The sequence below is a fragment of the Mauremys mutica genome, chromosome 4 (genome assembly GCF_020497125.1).
Source record: "Mauremys mutica isolate MM-2020 ecotype Southern chromosome 4, ASM2049712v1, whole genome shotgun sequence".
Taxonomy (NCBI): domain Eukaryota; kingdom Metazoa; phylum Chordata; order Testudines; family Geoemydidae; genus Mauremys; species Mauremys mutica.
The window spans coordinates 77,851,930-77,870,989 of NC_059075.1; the positions used below are offsets into that span (position 1 = coordinate 77,851,930).

At 39.5% G+C, this 19,060-nt stretch overlaps 1 long non-coding RNA gene across 1 annotated transcript; it reads left to right on the forward strand.

Annotated features, from left to right (window-relative positions):
- Positions 1-320: 320 nt before the first annotated feature.
- On the forward strand, positions 321-18,811 carry LOC123370263. The gene is made up of 3 exons (XR_006579337.1): positions 321-398; positions 15,106-15,180; positions 18,081-18,811. It is a non-coding gene; the product is annotated as an uncharacterized LOC123370263 (long non-coding RNA).
- Positions 18,812-19,060: the final 249 nt, after the last annotated feature.

The window sequence follows — 19,060 nt, forward strand, 5'->3', positions numbered from 1 at the left end:
TTTGATGCAATGGTTAAATGTTCTGTATCCCAATACCAATCCAAAGAACCAGGAAGTTCTCAGTATCAGCATAGTTAGAAGGGGATCTCAGACTTCAGCTTCTGAGGGGAAGATATTTAGACAGACCACCATGTATAAGTCAGCCAAATGCAAGCCACTCTCTATGCACCTGTGAAGGAGCAGAGAAACTGCTGCCTCATACAGCAGGGGTTAAAGAAAACCTGTGGGTTCAGCTAGCCCCTCCCTGCTGTACCTGCAGCCAATGCCAGGCCTGGAGTGGGGAGAAAAGGGTAGCCTGGCTCATCTGGTGCTGACTGGCAAGGAGGCAAGAGCTTGCTGTTTGCCTGCCTGAAGGGACGCAGCAGCAATCTGCCACCCAATGCAGCCACTGGAGACAAGTAAGCCTTCCCCTTGCCAAAGGGAGCTTTCAAATAAGCCCCAACTGTGGGGTAACTAGACTAGAGGAGCCACGCCCCAAACTAATGAGACTTTAGTAGGAAGTAGCCCAGGGAAAGATCCCACTGAAGGCTCTATCACAACACTGTTCACTATAGTCACTTCCTATAGCTACATTTCTTTGCATTCTTAATTGAGAAGTTTAAATTTCTTTCTTCCATTTAACCTCTTTGGGTGCTTTAGAGAAATGAGACAGGAACTTCTTTTATGAAATATGACAAAAAAGTGCTGGTGACTTTGTTTCAAAGGTATATATCAACATAACAAATGTTTGCTTGGAGAGCCCATGCAAGCAGCTATTATAAGAGAGAGATCAACTCAAATGTGAATGCCCCAAAGCAAGTGTAAATTTCTTCCTTTCCTCCATTGTCTTCCTTTATGTGTAATGGTATTTGGCACATGTATATTGTAAACCAGTGGTGACTCGCAACTGATAGATAACTGATCCTAGAGATTTAGCCTTCTCTCTGGGAAGCAACATGATTCAGTAGTTAGGGCACTAGACTCGGAGACCTTGGCTTTATTCTTGGCTCCGGCAGATCTACAGTGTAATCATGGCCAAGTCAGATAATCCCCATGCCTCAGTTTCCCCATCTGTAAAATGAGGATATTGCTAATTTCCCTTATTTGTAAAATGCTTGAGAACTATAGATCCAAAATACAATGTAAGTGCTAAATGTTGTTGTTGTTCTTGCAGAACTAACAGTTTCTTCGAGTTCACTTTTGGTTCAAAATTATTTAGCATTTTTCTTTGAGAATTTCAAATCTAGGGATTGATCATGAAGAGTTCTGTAAGTACAATCAGTGCACTATTGGAACTGTCTTGGTTTACTTGTCAGATAAATCACATGGTGTTTCTGTTTCTGATTGGATGCACAAACAAGTGTTTCTGCAACAGATAATGGCATGTGCAAATTGTGGCTGGTCCTAACACAGGTATGTCTACACAGTATTATAAACCGAGGTGTCTGAGAGACCGGGTCATGTAGACTTGGTGTTCCCAAGCCCGCCCTTCAGCATCCACACTGCATTATAAGCCTGGGTTTACAATTGCTGGACACAGGTCTCACAGCCATGCTAAGGCATCCATACTGCACTATGCAAAGCTTCTGACTCTGGTCTGCAGCTTGAACTGTATCCACACTGCAAAATGACAGAACTTGCACGTGAGTCATAGAGTGAGGTTCTGACCCACCCTCATAGCAGTGTTCTAGGACTTGGATCCTGAGTGCTTGTTGACCCGAGTCAGACTAATTTGTGTGTGGACAGAAGTGGGGCTTAAACCAGAAACTGGGTTTAGTGTTCAATGTAGACATACCCTTAGGCACATAAAAGGGAGTAAGATGCTTCTCCCCAATCCCCTGTGTAGCCTCCTCAGACTTTGACTTTTGATGCAGAGGTGTAGCAGACTGCACACAGCTGATAGTCCCTACCCTCAGCAAGGAGGTGGAGAGAAGCAGTAAATGGGAAGAACCTTGACTCTCTTCCCCCAAAATACCAGTCAGAAGAGATGAACTAGCATGAGTGAGAGTAATGTGCTACGCTTGGTAAGGGGCTGTATCACATTACACTCACTCCTCCCCAAAGCTGGGCTGCTCTTGGGGCAGGGCTGCTGTACGCCATCACTGGCCCTTACACAGGGCTGTGCCAAAGAGCACACTCTAGCCCTTCATTTTGATTTTAGAATTTGCTGTCTACAAACATGTGTGCAGAGTAAAATGCAGGAAATGTTTGTGGAAAGGGAATACAAGAGGTTGGAGCATCAGTGAAGCAATATTGAAAAAATAAATGAATATTCATAGTTTTTGTTTTTAAATTAAGCATTCAAGAATCTTTCTACAGAACCATTCAATAAGGGGTTTCAAAACCCTTTACAAATATTTACTCAAAGCCTCTTCACACCACTGTGCAGTAGGTATTTTACAGAGTTGTGTATATATAGAGCAGGGTTTCTCAAACAGGGGTAGCTGCTTGTGTAAGGAAAGCCCCTGGCGGGCCGGTGTGTTTACCTGCCCCGTCCGCAGGTCCGGCTGATCGCGGCTCCCACTGGCCACGGATTGCTGCTCCGGGCCAATGGGAGCTGCTGGAAGGAACAAGTTTACTTTCCATGTTTTCAGCTCAAACATTGTAACATTTTTCCAATGCATAAAAGAGGGAGCATAAACCGACCAGAAGCTGACTAAAAAAAGACCAGAAACTCACTAATCTCTTTCCTTCACTTTTTTCCCCAAGACAAAAAGGCAAAGAATAAACAAACAGGATAAATATTGAAAATTTAATTAGATTTAACTAATGGTTTCATCTTAGATGCTGCTTTAGATAATTACCAAAATGAACAATCACTGATATTCAATCCCATGTTATTGTCATAGCTTAAGCTTTCACTCATGTTCCTTTTATCTGACATCCAATGTGCCCCCCCTTCTAACAAAATAGAAGTATTCTGGAAGAGAGATATGTATGGAAATTTTATAATGTATAAAAGATCAAACCATTTTTCTCTGTTTCAACCAACTGAGTGGTAGGAGTGTTGAAAGTGTTATAGTGAGGCCATTGGACAACTTGAATTGTTAGGCTTCTGTGTCATTATTAGACAATCTTCTCTAAGTAAATACAAGGCATACTCTCTAGCCCCAAAACGTGTGTCCTGCTTCTGTGCAAAAAAACAAGTGAAAAGGGATTGATTTGGGCTTATCTGCCCCCCACACCCACTTTTTCACATGGCTCTTCTTCCAATGCTGGGTAACTTCCACAGGCTGTACATGATTTCATCACTGGGATGATTACCATTTGGTGAGAGACTTTGTGGTTTAGGGTGGGTGAATATATTGGGGGGGGGGGGGGAATTAAGAACCAGCTTGGATTTTTACCCCAAAACTTGAATTCAACTCCTCTCTCTGCCCCTATCCATGGAATAAATAAATAAATAAATATAAAAATAGAAATGTTAAACTAAATTTAATTTTTAATTTAATACCTTTTTCATCCACCTGGCTCAGGTTGGAAATGCTAATGCCAAAATTCCATGAGGGGTGAGATTTATTTCATGGTGTGTCTAGCCAACCTGAACGGCAAGGATTCATACACAAGCAGGAACTTCTTTTATGAAATATGACAAAAAAGCCTTTTTTATTAGATTTACAGCCCCATTTTTCAGACTGTTGACTTGGGTCATTCTAAATTTTGGGATATTTTTTAGTCACTGTGAATTGAGCCTTCTAATCCAGGGGTTGTCATGGGCCATAACCATCTTTCCCTTCTCACACTATTAAATTGAAAAGGGGTCCCGGCTTCATCTTTACTAAATGGGAGACAGCCCACCCCCCTCCACCCACACACACACCCACGCTGAGGTCTTGGGGCGGGTGGGGTGGGAGGGAGGGATTGAAAAGCACAGCACTTGAAGTTTTCACCTCTCATTAATTTATAGCACAAAACCACACAGGATGAGGTTGTTTAAGTACTCATCTATGAACAGAGATGGGGCTGAACCAAAACTGTGATCCTGCAAAAAAATTTGAATATCTGCAGAATTGAGATGCACATCCTAGCTGGCCTATGTGGACTAAGTCAAACTGATCTGAACGCTGTGCCTTGGGGCTTGTCTCTACTGTCTATTTGCACACCGTTCTGTGATATAACCACTATATGTGTTCCGGTCTCCTCCAGCTCCTCTTTCGTCTGAGGATTTTATAACAGCTTTCTGTATTTCTTAGCATCTAACAGTAAATTAATAAGAGAGTCCACAGCTTGAGACTTTAGCTGAAGAAAAAGGGGAAGTGGGGAACACTCTGAAGTTTCCTAACAGATGGTAAGGATTTCCAAGGCTTTTCTGGGGGATGTTTCATGCTGTTATGTCCTGAGTGCGTACAACATAAACACCACAGTTGAATGCTGTTTTCCCAAACAAATATTACCCTTAACCTAACCCTAACCTATACCTTTTTAAAAAAAATAATCTGGAATTATTGGGAGAATATAGGAGCGCCCTACAAATAAAAAGCCAGGTGTTCAAGCAACCGTGACCAAATTTTAAATTGCTTGATTAGTTCTCTGTGATGGCTGACCTGTTTTATTGTCTGAAATAATACAATGCTGTTACATTCCACTTCCATCTCTAGTTACCACAAAAAGAAATTAAACTGGCTTTAAATATGTTCTGGGTGATAATTACGTGAAAGAACCAACAGGAATTGTGGGGTGGTACAGGATGGAGCTGAAATCTGATTCATACATTGGCAGCCAGTGCCTGGTGGGCACTTAATCCACAAGGATTTTTAATCCCTTTTGTGCTGCACCCCATATGCCCTGGACTTTAAAAGGTTTCTGTTTACCTACTGCTTAATGGAAATCAATTGTGTTGTGATGCAAAAGGATGGCTGTAGCTCATCTACCAGAGGCCCCTTCTCACCCACAAGACCTTATGTTGAGTTGCATTGCAAAGACATACAGGGCCAGCTTCACCCCCAGATGAAATGTACTGAATATGACCCATTGTGCATGCAAAGACAAAATTGTATCTTGTCCTCTGTGGGCATGGAGGGTCCTCTGGTAGTGGAACCTTTGTTGTTTCACTGCAGTGAGCAACAGGGGGCTGGAAGTGTCGTGATTTGGAGACACAGACAGCAGGTATGCACTCCGTGCGTGATGGAAAGCTACATTTGGTGGCAGCTTTGCACACACTGTCATGAGTGGGGTGGGAAGATCCTCCGCTCTGCAGATCCTCCCTTGCCACAGAGGGGTTGCATTAGAGACAGTTAAGAAGGATACTGCAATCCTGAGGTTGCAATAACAGCTGCAGAGTTGGTCCACTGCTGCTTCATAGTCTCTTGGGGTTTACACAACATACAACTCGCTCTGACATAGTGCCTCGATAGGAATGCATAGAATTGGTCACAACAGCACTTACTAAAGGTTAATGGTGGGAGGGGAGATTTTCATAGTTGCAGATGGGAATTAGATGCCCAACTCCCACTGGAAGTCAACTGGAGCAGGTGCCCAACTCTTATTTGTACCTTTTGAAAATCTCATCCTTAGACCTATAGGAAGCATCTGCATTTTGTATCCAGTGTGAAGCCTGTTGTGAAGTTCCACACAGTTTACAAGCATCTTTGCTCTTCAGAATGTGCTCCAGTTCCCTTGGGGTTTGTTTTATAACAATCACCATCTAGAAATGTTTGGTTGCTTTGGGTGGACTTTTTGTCTATGAATGTCTCTATTTTCATGAAGCAAATATCATTTGTGTGTCTCTGGTAAAAAGAGTTTGCCCAAATTAGATTGGCACAAGTCACATTTTCTAGTATGTAAAATGGGATAAATGATGGTGAGAAATATTAAATAAGGAAACAACCTGCCATTGGGAAGTGAGAGCCAAATGGAATCAAAGCCCTGCTGCATTCTGATGCTTTTTATGAGCAGATTGTAAATGAAGATTTGAAAAGCAGCTAGTGTGAAAAAACAAGGTGGGTGAGGTAATATATTTTATTGAACCAACTTCTTTTGGTAAGAGAGTCAAGCTTACACAGATCTCTCCTTCAGGACTGGAAAAAAGTATTCAAGCAAAAAGTGAATTCCAAAATGCAGCTCAATGCAATATCATTAGCAACTTCTCCTCCCCTTTTCCTAGAATGAGAACCCAGAAAAAGGAAGTAGAGGAGATGTCAAGATCCATGGAGTGAAATCAGTTCAGTAGTCCTACTTCTTCTGAAAAGGAAATATCTGAGACATTGTCAGGATAAGTGCTTTATTCCATCCACCAATGCCTCACCAACATCGAAATCCTAATCTCTTTGAAACAAACTGTATGGCAATTAGTCAGGGATCTCCAAAGGAGAGAGGCACCTTAAATCTCATTAGGATTGGAAGGATGACTCCAACAATACTCATTTTCTATTTAATACAATGTTTTAAAGAGTGCTTCGGGAACACTGGCTGTGTAATGCAGAGAAATTATGGAAGGATTCTTGTTAGAGATAGGTGTTTGCATTTTGGAATATGTGGCTTGTCAAATTCCTTCCAAAGTTTCTCAGTAAAATGTGAGTGAATGAAGCTGACGGTATTAGGTGCTATTAATAAGTAGCACCACCATGAAGGGCACTCACACATAATCTGTGTTTTTCTCTGATTTTAATTTGGTGCTTCAGAGGGTTTTTTGGAGAGGAGAGTGTGTATCTATGACATTAACAAATACAATCTCATTAACAACTTTTCTCTTTCCTTCTCTGTGGCATTTGCAGTTGAGAATGGTTTCCACTTAATAAACTCCTAAAGCTTTCAGTGCAATGCTTGCAGGCCTTAGAAGTCAAGCAATTTCAGGATTTTCAGTGTACACGGAAAAGGACAATTTATTTATTTTTCTCTTTTTTTTTCTGTGTTAAACATCTGCTGTGGCTGCCAGCAGAAGCAGCTCTCTCAAATCCCACTATAGAAACAAATCATGGGCCAAAATATTTATGTATTTAGCTGGTTATAAGGGAGGTCTCAAAGGATGAGCCAACACTTTCAGAGTGTATAGAATAAGAGACCTCTAAATTGTCACACAACACTCATTCAATTTGATTGTTGCAGCCTCTGGGGTTCAAAACATTTAATGAGGTTTTTTTTAAAACTTTTTTTTTTCATTATTATTTTTTTAAGTTTGATATGACAGCAGAAATGCTGAAATATCAAGGGGGGGGGGAAACCTGTTCATATGGTATTTCCAGCGAGGCCAGGAGGTCATGCAAATGTCACAAGAAAGTGTATTCTCATGGTATTTCCATCCTAGGGCATGATCCTGCACTATGGGAGTTTTTTTTCCCATTGACTTGAGTGCGAGCAGGACAAACCCCTAGTGAATTTCTATTGAGCTTCAGCTAGACATCCAATCTCTGAAAGTTTTAAGGTTCAAATTCTGCAACTTACACTCAACACAATTATACTAGTAGCAGTACATAGAAAATGGAATGCTGGAAAATGAAAATGGTGCTCAGATTTAACCCTTGATTATTACTGAGATGTTTCTGTTCACAGTAGGATTAGAGACTGACTAATGCAGGCATATTCATAGTGAGTATTATGACTATTCTGAAAATTCTCATAGGAATCTTGCAAAATACTGTCACACCCATGTGCTTTCAGATTAATGAGACTATGTATTCAGTGTCACACTCTGCAAACTTGAAATTTAGCTAAGGAAAATACTGTGGATGAAATCCAGGCTCCAGTGAATTTATTGGGAGTTTTTCCATTGATTTCAATAGGATCTAGGATTTCACCCTGTATACTTTCCCCTGTAAGTAAAGTATTGTTGGGAATTTGTTAAACATTTTTCCCCCTTGAATGGCTTTAGATAAGAGTTTCATTGCAATTGGTAACCGTGATTTTCTGTGGTTTATGAATGCTGACTTCACCCCTGTGTTGGCTTTGTGGATGAATTTCATCTCTACAGAATGATCATAAAAGTAATACCCACATGTCTGCAGTTAAACCTTATATATGTGGCTAGGGAAATAAAACTTAGGACTTCTGCTCTGAAAACAGTCCTCCTTCAACCACTTGCTCTAAGGGAGGTTCTCTGTTAACGATCAGTAATTTAGGGCTTCTACTCAGCCCCAAATCTGTGTGCTTGCCACATATATTTGTCAGTGTTTTGGCTAACCTGGGCTGCATTTTGAATAAACTCAGGCTGTGTTATGATTTTGTGTGGAAACCACACAATGTGTGAACGTCTTCCCTGATTTCAACTAAAACCCAAGCAAATGTTGTTTTGCTTTGAGTGTTAGGGAACACTTGACACTGGAATGCTAAATAAGTTACTGGTGTGTGTAAACAAACCCTGCCATGGATTGCACAGCTATTTCTTATAGACTTTTTGCAAGCCTCCAACCACCCTGCTCACAAAGGCTCGAGCTGACCTGATTCCAAATCACAGGACACTGGTGCACATAAACACTGTATATTACATATTTTACACTATTCCCCACTATCCCCAATTGGGCACAGTTGGTGTGCAGGGCTCACAGAAGTTTGGCTCAAGATGTGGTTGCTGATATATTACAAATCTGTTCTAAGTACAGACACTAAATGGTGACTAGCTACAAGGGGGAAAAGCCTGAGCTTAAGTAGCAGAGTCCTGTATTTTGGGATGAGAACTCCTTGAGTTCTGTTCCTGGACTTTGTGGTTTAGTTGGTGATGCTGGTATCTAAGATCCAGATCCTCAGCAGGTGTAAATCAACATAGCTTTAAAGGAGCTATACCAATTTGTTAGTTGAGTATCTGGCCTCAGCTATCTAGTACATGACCCCAGATTCATGTAACTCCACAGCCTCTCTCCTGTTAATATTTTGAAGCTTATTCTACATCTCTAAAATAATGGGAGCAGATCATGGAGCATCATCAAAAGCTGGATACAAATTCATATCTATTCCAAGTACCAGCAATTATACACCTCCAGGATAAGAGAGTTCTGCATCACAGTCCCCCTGGCAACTGCAATCATCCATGCAGCACATAGTTTACATCATTCCCAGACCAGAGTTTTCTAGTCAGGGTCACATTTAAAGTACCTCAACACAATTCACATGACAGTCAGGGACAGGAGGTCCAGGCAATCTAGGTAAATTAGTTCCTTTGAAGTAAGTGGAGAAGCTTTTTGCAAATGTTGAATTAACATCACTGAAGATTCCAAGGCAGCAACTGAATTAAGAGCATAGATTCAAAAAAATCACAAAGGTCTTGACATTTTAAAACAAAATACATTGAATATTAGGTCCAGTGTGATCAGGCTTCTTGGACTGAAAGTGAAATGTGCTGTGACTAGCATGGGAGTGTTTTTGTTGGTGGTATCCTCAACTGTTAGAGTGCAAACATATAATCCTGAACACAGAATTTAATTATAATGCTTAGCACTTATACAGTGATTAACATTGTTATTACCTGGGTAGCACCAATAGGGCAATGGCCACAGTAGAATTACCAGCAAAAATTTCTCATCTAGTTCTCAGTGGTTCCAGATGTCAACGAAGTTGAGAACCGACCAGTGGGTTCTGGGGTACTGGGTGCTACAAATGAAATGAATAGAGTCCATTGGCATTTCAACTGGGGAGCTGCTATGATTACACGTATGAAAGCAAAGTCTCTGTCCCTAAAAAAGCTTATATGAAGTAGATAATGTACAATTTGGGTATCCCTAAACCTCTGACTGCCAGAAGCTGGGACTGGACAACAAAGGATGGATCACTCGATAAATTGCCCTGTTCTGTTAATTCCCTCTGAAGTATCTGGTACTGACCACTGTTGGAAGACAGTGTACTAGGCTAGATGGACCATTGGTCTGACCCAGTATGACCGCTCTTATGCTCTTAAATGGTGAGATGGGGTGCAACAAAAGTAGGATGATTGTGATTTGTAAGGTTAGTATGTATCTTAGTAGTGTTATGTTTTGTTTTCTTTGATTACATAAATATTAACTCTCATCTAATTTGTTTACACTTCTCCGGAGGGCAGAATAAAGTTTTGAGGGAAGAAATGTGTTTTGAGAAATGTCTTGAAGGTAGAAATGGCCACAATTTTTTCTTTCTTTTTTTTTTTTAAATGTTGGTTTGTCAAAATCAAAATGTTTTGTTGGAACATGTCAGTGTTCGTTAAGCTTTTTTGTCAGGAAGTTTTCTCAGCTTCTGGATGGAATTTCTGATCAAAAGGAAAGACACACCACAGGATAGGCAACTGTGTGGTTAGGGTACTCACCTGGGAAGTGGAAGACCTATGCTCAGATCTCTGCTTCAAATCCAGCAGAGCAGGGACTTGAACCTCAGTCCCTGCTGTCCTAGATGAGTATCCTAGTGGACATTTTGGGGTGACCATATTTTTTTTCATAAAGTTCAATGGTTTGTTTCATCCTGATGTGGAACATCAAAATGTTTGAAATCTCAAATTGTTTCTGATCCAGTTTTATCTGAAGAGTGGGATTTCATGAAATGGTGATTAGTTGTGCATATTGAGCTGAGCAAAAAGAATGATCATGATGGTCTATGACCTTGAAGTCTGAGTTTATGAGAAACTAGTTGAAAGTGATATATCAAGACCTCTTTGAGGCAGGTAGGTGACTAGTTGTACATTTTCCGCATTTAACAATTAAGAAGAGTGAGATTAAGTAACTTGATCATAGCCACACAGTGAGATAATGGGAGTGTTATAAGAGTAAAGATTTGCCATTGGCCAAAATTTGCAGTATGCAATATGCCACTGTTCTCCACTCCACAAATGCTGATGTCCTATTTGGAGTAAAAACTGAGTCAGGACTTCAGGAGTTGTGCAATAATTTACTGTGAACTTCTGGGATGAAAAGCAATTAATAAATACACAGACCACACACATACACTCTCTCTCTTATATAAAATAGTATTTTCTCCCAGCATGTGTGAAGATTTAGAGATATTTTTGGGCTTGTCAGCCAGTGACTAAGAAACACTGTTCATAATAGTCCCATGCAATGCTTATTTCTTATTAGGTACATAATCTTCTGACAACAACGATTATTTAGCAAATTGCTACATTTTGTACTCATGTGGTAATTACTGTAAATTCACTGAGCCTTTGACAAGACGACTATGCTTCTCTTCATACACAAACTTTAGAGATGTGATTTGCCCATCAGCTACCAAATACTGAGTGTAAGGGCCATAGGTATTCGCTTGTATTAACAAAAAAACAAAAGTTCATGCCGCAAACTAGCATTCCAGCTCCTAGCTAGCTTGCAAAGCTGTTCCTGTTACCTAGCAACCAACAGGAAGCATGTCAGAGAGCAAGAGGGGTCTGAATCAATATGGATGTGTTGGCAGCAGCATTATTAGTTTAGGCAAAGTAGACTGGAGATGGGAGGCAAAGGAGAAAGACTTCCTAACTGTACTAGCTTTTTCAATGTATGCAAATAGTGTGAGGAGCAATAATTTTAATGAGGGTCTGGGGTGTCTGTGTGTCAGGGGTTGATATAGTGATGTGTTCATTACTCCTTCTCCCCAAACCTTTCAACTCTCTTAAAAATAGCAGAGTAAACTGAACTTATTCCCTCTATGAAAACAACGGTGCTCTAAAGAATCAGCCACTTCTTAAGGCATCTATGTAAGCAGGCATGTTCTTTGGCACTGTGAAATGAGCACTAATGCAATGATTTCAGGTGTTCTGTGGGCTGACACTGGCAGCTACTGCTATGAGCTCCACAGAATGGAAGATTGTGTGCTGACAACACTTCAGGTCTATAGAAGAAGAATGTAATATCAGCAGATGGGTAGCAAATGCAGAGGAGCAGAATAGAGCACTTAGACTGAGATTAAATTGGCTCTTATCAAATATACAAGAATCTATTTTTTTCCTTTTAAAACCAATAGTGTGTATAGTGGAGGAAAAGGTATCTCATTTTAGATGAGCACCAAAAGTATTAAACAAACCTCCCAAAGACTGAGGCTTGTTTTCATTTGTTTAAACTTCTTGAGTCTGCAAAACTAGACTGGAAATTCTATGACAAATAACTTCCCACCAGGATTTCTTTCTGGTCAGGCCAGCAGAATGGCTTTTTGGGGGATATTTCTGCATTTCCTTGAAAGGAAGGATTGTCTGGTGATTCTGTGTAGAACTGCGTTGTATTTGGGAGATCTGGATTAAATTTCTGGTTTTGCCAAAGATTTTAGGCAAAGCAATAAACCCCTTGGTACTTCAGTTCCTCATCTGTAAACTGAGAATAATAATCCTTTATTTCTCCTATCATTTGTCTGCCTTGTCCATTTTAGTTTGTAAATTCTTCAGTGCAGGGACTTTCTCTCTTTTTATGTTTTTACAGAACCTAGTTCATACAGGTCCCATTCTCAGATGAGATCTCTAGCAACTACCAGCATAACTATTATTATTATTAATAATAATAATAAATAATATCTGGTCAGAAAAATTGTATTTTCCATACAATTTTCTGAGGGGGGAAATATTTTTCATTTTAAAAACATTACAGCAATTTTCTGTTGGGTTTAGGTCCTGTTCTCTTATTGATAAGAGGTCAAATAATCAGGCTCAATCATCATTTATTAATCAAATATTGTTAATCAAAGTTTAATATAGAAAGGAAGGCTATAGACTATAGAAGTGACTGCAGTTCAATTCACTCCTAACTCCCATGAACTAAATATAATAATAGGAGATATACCAATCTTCTAGAACTGGAAGGGACCTTGAAAGGTCATGGAGTCCAGCCCCCTGCCTTCACTAGCAGGACCAATTTTTGCCCCAGATCCCTAAGCGACCCCCTCAAGGATTGAACTCACAACCCTGAGTTTAGCAGGCCAATCCTCAAACCACTGAGCTATCCCTCCCCCCTCTGCTCTTAATATGCTGGACAAAGGAAATTCCTTTCCCATAACTGTTCTATACAAGCAATTCCTGTTATGGTATTGCAGCATAACTATTCAATAAGCTAAAGATATTGGTAACCAAGTTCTTGCTATACAAAACACCTGATCATTATCACGTCCATTGTGAAATACATTTTCAACAAGTATCCTTTATTAATCATAAATAGTTCCTTTCTGGACACATTCTCCAAGACTAATAGAGTCAGAGCAAGTGATTACACATGTTCCATTCTTTAATCATGCATGAGTTCAACCTAAATTCAGAGGACCTTGAGTTATAGATACAAATCACTAGACTTACAGCTACAAACACTTTAGGTCCTGCACAGAGGATCATGGGGTTTTGTATACAAAGAATTATGGGATTATAAAGAATTGCGTTGAGTCTGGTTCATTTGCTAACACTTCCAGTTTGTAATGGAAAAACTAAAACCTTTTGTGTTCAAAAACTGGGACAATTTCATCAGAAAATGAAAATGGAAAACACAAATTTTCCGTTTAGGAAAAATGGCATTTTTCATTGAGGAAAAACAAAACAAACAAAAAAAAGATCTATTCCAGAAATAAGGAGTGAACATTCTTCCAGTTGAGCTCAATGGACTCTTAACTCTCAAGCATAATGATAACAGATGAAATATCAAATCAATAACAAATATCAATATTAATATTTGAAATATGAAGTGCATTGGGAATACTTCTGATTATTCTATCAGAAACAACAAGTGAATATGAAAATGTGTGGGGAGTTTGAGTAGAGTGATAACTACTATTTTTCTTTATTGTGAACCAACTGAGTTGAGTCAAAACTCTATCTGCATATTTAAAAGGTAATTTTTAAACCAAGTCACAGCAATATAATTTTTATGTATATTCTCAATACAAATAACTTTGTACTTAGATAATATCTTTCACTGAAATATCTCAACACACTTTACAAGCAGAGGCCGTGTTTTCCTCAGTGCATATGACTGGTAATCAGGGTAACTTGGTTTGTTGGTGGCTTTGCAAATAATGTACTATGTGATCTTGTGCAAATCTCTTTGTCTCCCCATGACTCAGTTTCCCCGGCTTTAAAATGGTATAATGATACTGACCTTCCTTTGTAAATGGCTTTGAGATCACTAGATGAAAACTACTATAGAAGTGCTAAGTGTCAGTAAGAAGTTTCTTTATATTCCTGAGATGTTATTTCCCTTTTACAGATGGGAAAACTGAAGTCTGCTTACAAACAAATTTTGTACTGCTATAACTATTTTGGTTAGGGTGTTTTTTTTAACTGTAATATTTATGCCAGTATAACCCCTACTGTGGCTGCAGTTATACCAGTATACTTGTTTCCTTTCTCATATTGGAACAAGTATACTGGTATAACTGCATATGGGAATAGCTGTAATGGTCTAAATGACCTTTATGCCAGTATAGCTGGCCCACACTAGGGGGACTGTATCATTTTAGCTATACTTTTATAGTTAGAGATACAACTTTTGTGTCTAGAGAGGGCCTGAAATACACACAGGTGAACTGACTTGCTCAGGACACACAAACTTAGTGGCTGCATTAGGAATAGTCCTGACTCCAATCTCCTAATCAAATATTGTCCACAAGACAATATTCCTTCCCATTATCATTCCTGGTATAGCACAGTGACAGACAGCTCTGCACACTGAGTTGAAGATATTACCTCTGAGTCTTTCCATTTCTTCCACCTCTTTTTCCATTCTTCCAACACTTAGAAGTAAAATTTCTCCTCCCCGCTCCAACCTCTTGCAATAGATCCTGCAGCTTAAACACTTACAACTTCCATAGTATAAAATGTTTGACAGTTATTTTATGTTATTTAATGAGATGTCATAAACTAAAGATATAGGTGATCCCCTCTAATCCTGCTCTGTAGCATCCTCCTTAGCCTGCTGCTGTAAAACATTAAAAGCCTTCTTTACCTTGCGTTAATTGGTATAAATGGGGTTAATCTTTGTAAAGCAGAGATTATCTTGCTTTAGGCTGACATACAAGGAAAGACTTAATTAACAAAGAAAAAAAGAGAGAGAGCAAAAGAGACTTACATACTGATGAAGTACTATATTTCCATTCCCTCTCTGTATCGTGTAGTGCTGCTATAGCTGCCTTGTCCATTTCAGGGACCTGTCAAATCACTTGTGGGATGGTGACTGGAGTGGCTGCCTCAGGAAAGAGATGTTTGGTTGGTTTTATTTTGTTTTAAACAAGTCCCTAATCTCAGTTAAATGGGATATTAATTTTCTTTTATCTAAGGGGACAGTTCGTGCCGTGATGGGCCTGGTGACCTCCAACTGAAGGAGAATCCAGATGGAAAACTCTCAGAGAATGGTGAGAATGCTTTGTTATTTTGCTGCAGCATCCAGAAAGCATCAATTTAAGGCAATGAGGTCATGAGGACTAGAGATAAAGAAGAGTAGGAGCATGCTGGGGACATAGCAAGGATGGAAGGGTAACATGCATTATTTAACTACAACGTTCTTAAGCCAATAGTCTAATGGTAACATAACACAAAACATGAAATGTTACAACATCTCATATCGTCTTATAAAGGAGCATCTGCAGGCTATGAAATACTAAGGCGGGAGAAGTTTGTTTGGGGTGAGACAAGGAATCATGGGATGTGATTAACCATACTAAAAGGTACTGTCAGGAGTCAGTCCTACAAAAAGAGTTCTATTGACTGTGGTGTAATCTCTCATGCAAAGCAGTGGAAGGCCCATTGCTTCATAACACTTAAAACTGGACTGGAATGTACTTTAGAAGGACTCCTCCTTTTGGAAAAATAAACCACCTTGCCCAAAGAGATACAGCTTAAATTGGATAAATATAAAAAACAGGGCCAGTCTAATATTTTGAGGGGCCACATACAAATTAGCATGTGCAAAGCTGCATCCAGGTTCCCTCGCAATTTATACCCAACTCCATAGAACCCACCACTACATACCCAGAATACCTTCTGTCTCGTGTCTTCTGCTTCTTCCTGCCTATGTCATCTACCTCCTTTTAGGCTAAGATATTTGTATCCCCTCTTTCTCAATCACCACAGCCTCTGGCGATGGAACTTAAGACACTGTTGCTTTAAAAAGGTAAGAGCTCTATCCTATAATCAATCCTACTGAGTCTTCTGCTGAAATTTGCCAAACTTTCCAAACCTACTGATCATATTCTGAAATAACTCCCCCTCAATAGTTGTTTGGTGAGGCTAATTACAAATAAATGCATAGCTCTGGAGCAAGGGGACTCTTAAATTAAATATGACTATTAGGTCCTTCAGCATCAGGCTTTTATACACTTCTCATGAAGGAGGATTCCAAGTGTTTCGATGTGGAGTAGGTCTTGGGAAACTGAGCTGAAACAGAACTTGTCTCAATGTCACTGGAATTCCACGTGGTATCATGTAAACTCTGAGTTTGACAGCAGTTATCTTGTCTTCATGTGCTGTCATACGCAACTGCTGTTTGGACATTTAAATTGTCCAAAAAAAAAATCCCTGAAAGAGAATCTGTGTTGGACTTATAATTCTAACCAGGGTTCTCGTCTGCATCAATTTCACAAATGCACCCTCCCGGTCCAAAGATATTTAACTTTAGGTCACCAATCTGCCTTATAAAAGACATTTTAAAAAAAAGCCCCTTGTCTCAGGATCACTTGTCCTCTGCAAGAAAAGGCAAAACACAGAGAGATCATTACAACAAACTTAATGCCCAATGCTGTCTGCCCTCAAATGCCCAGTGACTTCAAAAATCAAGCCAACGTTTATCTTCTGAGATGGTGGTGAAAGGTAACTGCAAACATTTCATAATATTTCTGATTATATCAGTACCTTAAATTAAAGAAAAAAATACAACCCATCAGTCTCAAAATCCTGCATAATAGGCCATTAAAATGGTCAGACATTGGGTAAAAGCTTGTCCAAACAGATACATTTTTACACTGGAAATGCCAAATTATGTCACTGAAGCAGCTCCCTTGTTGTATAGGCAAACGTCTAGCAACCTTTTCTTAACCTTTTGCAGAGTGTGGACCTTAGAGCCAGATCTTCAGCTGGTGTAAATCACCAAAATTCCATTGAAATCAATGGATTTCACCAGCTGAGAATGTGGCCCATAATGTTAATGTCTTACAATTGTATACACCTTTCATGTAGAAAGAACCCAAAGGACTTTGAAAGTTTTATCAAATCAAGTTACAAACTCTGGCCCTGATCCTACAATCAGAACTGAATGGGCAGCCCTTGCATCCATGTGAAGCCTCATTGAGGGTTCCTCTGCAGGTCATTGCATCCCCCACTGAAATACATCTACTCCTAAGTTAGGTGTCTGAAAATTGTTGGGCAGTGGAATACAGCAGATTCAGAAGAAAAGCATTGTGTTCTAGGCTATCTGAGCCTTACTGTACAAAGCACACAAGGAGCAACAATGCACTTGAAGTCAGAATTCCCATTGTTTTATCTTCAGAGAACAAAACTAAGAACAGAGAGCACACTCAGGATGTCACTTCTGTAGCAGTTTGCATATTGTCACAAAATGACAACTGCCTATGCAGCAGAGAGGGGGATGACTCCCCATTTAAAATGGTAGACAGAAAACAGTCAGAATGATACCAGCAACATTTTCTATATGAACACAATGGTCTTATCCATGTCTAGTTTCCAATGAAGTATACTATACATAAGATACATCCTGCTGAGCACTCACTCCCCTGGCAGTCTGTGATATGGCAGTATTCAAAGGGTTATGTTTGAGGTGGGGGGAAGTAATTCCCATATGAACTGGCGATATTGTGAGTTTTAAAGTAATAAACATATTTTACCCCTGAATTTGATGATATCGCTCCAATACATTCACAATATATTTCTCAGTGTGCATAGTCAGGGAGCCAATTATCATGGTGCTTTTGAATTAATGATAAAAAGCCAGCTGCTCTTAAAAAAGAGGGGGGAAAAAAAAAGCTAGGAGATATTTTGCCCTTGGAGAATAATTTGTTTCCTGTGCTCTCTGAACAGATGCTGCGTAATTTTAAATACATTAGCCATGTTAAACAATTGTCTCTCTGTTTGTAATGCACTTACCTGTGTGTTTGTGTATAATACATACACACACACACACACACACACACACACACACTGTAATGTACGTACCATATATAATGTGTGTGTGTGTGCTTTTGAAGAGTTCTGGACTGACAGCCTTGCAGTCTGGAATCCTCTGGATTTTTCCTTGGAACAGGTACAGCACAGAGAGCAGCAGAGGAAGCTTCCTCTCATTGAACCACCGACCCCCTCTGTGCTTGGGGAGAAGACTTACAGAAGATACGACCATCTTTCTCTGTGCCCATTCCCAGTGCATGCTCCCTGCTGAAGCTGTCCCTGCAGTGGTGGTTTTTATAATGGGGTTGTCTGTCCTCTCAGAGTTGGCTTGAGACCCAGCACTTCTTTTCATATAGGACACCAAACAGCCTTCAGATGAAAATTATTTTTATCATGATTCACCTGAGCCAATTTCAAGCCAGTGTCATAGTAGTGAAAGGCCAGTCCTTGGGACTTACCCAGTCAAATCTATTTTGTGATTCAAAACCTTGAAAAATTTGCTCTTTTTATGGGCTTGAAAACAAAGAAGAAATTTATACATTTTTCACTAGTGAAATGCTAAAAGATACATTCCAAAACAAATTGACCCTAATCTAGCTCTTCAAAAAACAAGTCTATTGGTTATTTACAGACACCAGTGTGTCAAGTAAAATAAAGTTTGTTCCATTGATGAAACCCTATTGACAACTATCTGATAGTCCTGGATGTTATTCAAGCCTCTGAGAACATTAAGAAAGGAGAGGTAAGGTTTTAAAATGATTTCTACTCTCAGAACGAGGCTTGGAAGCACTACCTGACCTGAATTTGTTATTAGCCTTTTAACAGTCTAGCTTATCAATGTTAGCATTAATTTTCTGAGACTATACACAAGCAGCAGGAAATAGCATAGGACAGTGTTCCCAGAGGTGTGTTGGCATGTCCCACTACTTTCTAATATGAACATGCCTATACTGTTACTTTAATTACTAGAAGTTGAGCTGAAGGCTTTAAAAATGAATAAATCCAAAGAGTTTGTGAATTCAAAACTCAGCCTCAGAATAATATTCTGGCAACTGCAGTTTTACAAATAAGTACATCTTGAAATGATTTAAGATATGTTATTTCTTTAACAATCTTAAA